At 38.6% G+C, this 6,000-nt stretch overlaps 1 protein-coding gene across 1 annotated transcript in view; it reads left to right on the plus strand.

The window, feature by feature from the left end:
• The window catches only part of ALCAM (activated leukocyte cell adhesion molecule), a 35,797-nt gene extending 32,792 nt beyond the window's left edge, over positions 1-3,005 (plus strand). The window contains exon 15 of the mRNA XM_009702887.1: positions 1,405-3,005. The gene's annotated coding sequence lies outside the window, so the exon portion shown is untranslated. The remainder of the gene's footprint in view (positions 1-1,404) is intronic.
• Positions 3,006-6,000: the final 2,995 nt, after the last annotated feature.

Below are 6,000 nucleotides of genomic sequence, written 5' to 3' on the forward strand. Positions count from 1 at the left end.
ATATATGTGTGTGTGTGTGTACGTATGTATATGAAGAGCATGTTTAGGTATAGTTTAGAAGGTTTTGAGTTATGACTTTAAATGTTCACAGGAACCTTCTTCCCTTACTGAAAGCAACAGTTTCTAAGTCTTTGGTCAGCTTACTCATCATCACTGCAAGAGGCATGAAACTTTCCCTAGAACAAAATCATGCTTTCACTCAAGTTTCACATACTCATGCTATTACCGATTATATCCTGGAAAGAGACACTGTATATGAAGTTAGTAACAATGCAACAGGTATGAAAGTTTCGCCGACTGGGATCTGTATAAAATAAACTCTCTACAAACAATGAGACAGATGCAGAAGGTCTGTCCGGAATTGCAGGAGCTCTGCAAAGCACCAACAGCACCACCCGGCGTTCACCTAGACAGACACCACGGCTGCACGTAGGTGGGCCACTGCTGCATCTCTCCCCTTGGTACCCAGAGTAGGCGTTCAGACCATTTTCTGACCAGCTGAGGCCATGTTAAATTAACGCCGTGGTAGCACAACAGTGTGGAAACCAGCTAACCATATTGAGGTTCCCTGAGTTAATCATCAACTGTTCTTAAAAGCGAGAATAGGAAGTGTTCAGTGGTGGTGTGTTGTGAGTGGAATTAGCACATTTCATACTTAGATTGAATAAAAGTTTCTTATTTAAATAAAGACACCTCTCCTTATTAATAATTTCAAGATGTTAGTATTGTCTGAAATTTTAAAGTACAAGGCATTATTTTTGCACTAAATATTCAGAATTCACTATGTAGAATGATTACATATACAGAGATGGAGCATCGCTGTATGCACTCTGCTAGCAATAGTTTTACTAGTTTGAAAGAGGGAATTGGGAATACCAAAATTATGCCTTATGAATGACTGAAAAGTGGAAAATAAATTTGGACCTTGAAAGTTGCAGTGTAAACACCCAGCATTTCTACTGCAATTCTGTGGGAAAATTCTGTAATCTTTTGGTTAGGGTTGGTTTTGTATCTTTTTTTCTGGAGCTGGTACTTTCCACAACGTTGCAATATTGAGGTGATTAGATGAAGTTAGCTGAGGGTGTTTATTGAACTTGGGAGTTCAAATAACATCGTGTGCCTCCAGCACAATCCTTCACTCTAATTATTTTATTTTTTCAGATCAGTACATCTGCATAAAGGGAAGCTTATCCATAAATCCATTACTTACCAGATAAACTTGCTAGATTTACCGGGAACAATATTGCAACCGCTATGCTTGTCATGAAAGAAAGTGTTCTCATCACTGAGTGGCAGAAGAAAGTACTATTCCTGTAGCTGTTAATTTGAAGGTTAGATACTGAGTAGTTATATTGGTTAACATATTTTAAAATGTTTAACTGGGTTTATCTTTCATATTTTCAGAGAATACATATAGACCAATTGAAGCATGAACGTGGATTGTATTTAAACATATACAAAGAAGTGACAGCTATTCATGGTTCAAGTATTAAACAGATCATACTACCAAGTTTTCAAAGGATTTTAGACACAATTATCTCAAGCTAAAAAAAAACCCCACAAACTAATTTTGGCAACAGCCATGATAATAGGTCACCATGTTGTGTTCTGTTTGAAATATTTTTTTGTAAATGTCTGCACTGAAGATTTCTTTTTGTTTGCCTTTATGTAAATTTTTTACGTAGCTATTTTTATACACTGTAAGGCTTTGTTCTGGGAGTTGCTGTTAATCTGATGTATAGTGTAATGGTTTTATTTCAATTGTTTTTATGACACCCTTTGAGCAGGTACATGTCTAATTCTGATTGTTATTGGTGAAGCCTCTGCTTTGTAGCAAGTACCTAGAGTGTAAGATTGTCTTAAAGGAAAATATCAAACTCCTTTTTCATTTTTTGAAATCACAGTAAAAAGGAAGGGTGACAGCTGTGACAAGAATAAACTAAATTGTTAACAAAAGTGAACATCTAAAAAAACCCACACAAAGCTAAACAGCTGGAAAGGGAATAAAGATTTTCCACAGAGAGGTCTGGGTATTGAGCAAGGAACACAATGAAAAATTCCTAGCTGACGTACAGATGGTGGCTAACAATCCTTTCCTTCTAGAGCAGGACACACATTATCAGTCATCTTTCCTGTTAGAATTAGGATAAGGAACTGCAATTCTGGATTAATTTTGATTCCTTTATGTTATCTGCTGCCTTAAAGTACTGTACCTTTTCTTCATTTCAAAAAGACGCCAGTCAGAATTGGAAACTTTTTTTAAAAAGTGGTCATATCAAAGCTGCATTTTTTTTTCAACAACAAAACAGAATATATATATATATATTTTTTGTGTGTTTTTGTTAACTATGCTACAGATATTGAATGCACCTTGAGATAATTTTAGTGTTTTTAACTGGTACCTAATTTATCAAACAGTACATATAATTGTAACAATGAAATGTCTATGTATCTTTAGTTACATTCAAGTTTGTAACTTTATAAACATGTTTTATGCTTGAGGGAATTTTTAGAAAGGTACTGATAAGAAAACAGTTTAGGGTAAATGGCTAATAGAAAGCTGTACTTAAGGGTGAGAAGTTTCATCTTATGTGGAAGGTGAGTTTCTGGAAGAAAGTAACAGGCAGCTTTGATGGAGAGGAACAGGGATGGGCAAGCAGAACATCAGGTTTCCATTTACAGATATCCAGGGAAAAAGTAAGTTTTTATAGACTGGTAGGCAAAAATAAATAAATAAATAAACGAAAAAGATGGACGTTAGGAAATGTATTTTGCCACTTTTGCATTATTTAGGGGGAAGAAAACACTGTTACTTGTAAATTTGTAAAATGTTAAATGTCTGGGCAGTAGTGACTGATGTCTTAATAAAAGCTTCCTGTAGTGCATTGGCATGGATTAAATACATAAGATGTCCTATAAACTCTATGCTGTATAAAATATTAGAGGGAAATCCTGTTATATGATGCCTCTAAACTTTGATTTGTTACTGTTTTATTTGGCAAAAAGAAAAAAATTATAACCTTGGTCGATATTTAAACCAAAGTAAAATGGGGGAAAAAACCAAAGTAATTTGTTTTGCATGGCTAAGCCATTCTGTTGTCTCTGTAAATATTGTGATTTTTTTCTTTTTAGAATTTTGTTAAAAAAATTCTAAAATTTTTAAACACCTGTTTTTCCAAAATAAAACGTGAACACACAAAAAAGTTACTTTATATACAAATAGATCTTTTTCTTTTGGTGCGAGAACACTGCCAAGTGATACACATCTTTATAAAAAAAACACCGCAGTGGACGTGACTCTCAACAGGAAAAGTTGTAACAGAGTCCCGTGAAGGCGTGTGCAAACATCACCTCTCTTTGTTTCTAACACTACAAGTTGTTCTTAAATACAGAGAAGAAACCTCCAAAGATCATAAGGGAAAGCATAGGGAAGGGCTGAAAATTTTCATACCGCTGTGTGGGGAGTATGGGGGAGTGGAGAAGAAAAAAAAAAAAATCCTTCAACTTCCACAGCTATGAAAAAGGAATAACAACAACAACTCACCTTTTGGGATTCTGCTAGATCTCCTATGCACTTTAAATCGTCAGTCCTAGGAGCTGGGTTTTTCGCTGCTCCGAGTTCACTATAGGCACGTTTCAAGAACCAAGAGTGCAAAAGAATTAATGTTTCTATCCATGCCTAAACAACAATAAAACTGAAGTATGTCTTCACTCGGTTGTCTGAAATCTCAGTTTACAAGAACACGTATGAACACGAGGGAGCTTACCTAGAGCTCGCACCGTTGCTGACTCCGATCCTGCAAATGAGCCTCCGTAGAGTCTGGCTGCGACAAAAGGTCCCTGGAAGCCCCGGGGGGCTCGGTGTGGGTGTATGGGCCTTCTCGTGGACCGGGGGTCAGGACCTAGAGAGCATAAGCACCCACTCAGAGAAAACCTTCCCAAAGTTGACCACACGTCTCTACTCGTGACCTGGTTAAAACAATACCCTAGTAATGAATCTTAGCGGGCCTGTTCAAATCTGATTTTGTACACCACTCTGGAGTTCAACTTCAGTTTGCTACATATGGGAAGGGAAAAAAAAAATAATCCCTGATCACAACTGGTTTAAAACATGACAAGGGGGAGTGGGAGAGAGAGCCGATCCTCTTGGGAAATTAAGAGAGTTTGTGGCCTCTGTTCATGGCTGACAGGGAGCTGCCACCGAGCGTGTAACAAACCAGGAGGTTTGTTTGCGCGCCGCGAAGGCAGCATCTGCAAAAATACCCCTGGGCTTCCCCGGCAACTAAGTCCCCAGAAGCAGCAATACCAAACCTATCGCGGTACTGCAGTGGATATGAGCCACTATTAAAACACTGACACAGAAACACGGTAATGGTGCAGCCAGAAGGTGAGGCCTTCCAAAAAAAAAATAAATTAAAATAGTTAGGGTCAACACAACAAAAGGCAAAACATCAGGGAAATTTTGTTCTGGTTCTGAGTGCTACAGAACAGCCTCGGTTCCAGGGCTTTACCGCGCTGCTGGGGCTAGCAGCTGGGCACAGCCTCGCCGCCTGTTAAAGCCTTACCAGGTTGCTTGCCAGTAAAACACCCAAATCGCTATAGTATCCATGACTTGCCAGCATCTACATGGCACTACAGGTGGTTTAGGCAATGTGTTACACCTTCTCCTGGACAGAGAGTTTTCATTCTGTCATGTTTTGAAATATATATATATATATATACACAATAAAAGTAATTCTAAATTCTGTATCAATTATTACTTGAACATTATGAGCTGACACTAACATAGGTTTTATCCATATTGGTATGAGCCCATAAAGACAGACAAAAAAAAAAAAAAAACAAAACCAAAAAACAAAAAAACAAAACAACAAAAAAAACCAAAAAACAAAAAAAAAACAAAAAAAAAAAAAAAAAAAACAAACAAAAAAACATGAATAAATGTAAATTTGTTGTATTTTTTTTTTTGAGATAGATTTCTTCAGGGAACATCTGATATTCACCTAATATCCTCAGCTGCTGGCTGTTGCAGTTAAATCTGATTTAGTTGTCCTACCACATGTAGCTGGATGCCTTCCTGTTGATTTCATGTTTAGGCAGCCATATGTATGTAATTATCTCAGCTAAGATTAAGCAGTGACATATGAAATGAGACCATGACCTCCTGTGTCAACCACATCTGTGCAAATGTTTTCTGGGTTTTTCTTTTGACAAGCCTGCATTGCCATCCAGGTGTCCGTTTCCAAGAACTGCCCAATGCAGGTTTTTGAAATGGATTTCTCCTCCGGGCAGAAGATGATGGTGGGAACACAGGAGGTACGTAACTTGTAATTACCTGCGTCTCCTGGCCCCTGAGGGGCTCCCACGCTTGTCTGGACAAGGGCAGCACCCTCAAGCTGGCGTAATTCAGCGCTGAGCAAGGCTGACTTCAGCCCTCCCTCACGGTGGTGTGCCAGGGAGCGGGGGGCATCGTCTTATTACAGCGGGAGGGTAGGAAGGGAGGTAGACAGGTTGCAAACCAACCAACCCACCACACACCCCCCCTTAACTCTGTTTGCTTCATGTGTAATGCAGCACACACGTTTAATAACCATTTGCTACATTGCAAATTATCGGAGAATCCGACATGAAGCTTATTGCTTATTATCAAATTATGTCATTTTTAAATAAGACTAACTCCATCCACGCACCCACTCACAATTCTTTAAATGTCCTGTAATTCATGCATTTTTCTCATCTACATGCTAAACAGAGACATTTATTCTGTTAGCAGCAAAGCATTGACTTTGATCTAGTAATGAATTTCAGCTTGAAGAGGTAGAGCCTGACAAATGAGTAGGAAATTTTGTTCCTTAGTGAGGAAACAGTAATGTACCTCTCTCGCCACACACCCACTCCCCAAATGTTTTGCCTGTTCCCATGTTCCCCCCAGTGATACAGCTAAGGCTTCCATCGCCTCTCCTCCCTGCCCTAGTGCTCGTTTTCACATCTCCCGTTCTG

This window comes from Cariama cristata, unplaced genomic scaffold, assembly GCF_000690535.1.
Source record: "Cariama cristata isolate BGI_N322 unplaced genomic scaffold, ASM69053v1 scaffold7526, whole genome shotgun sequence".
In the NCBI taxonomy this organism is placed as follows: domain Eukaryota; kingdom Metazoa; phylum Chordata; class Aves; order Cariamiformes; family Cariamidae; genus Cariama; species Cariama cristata.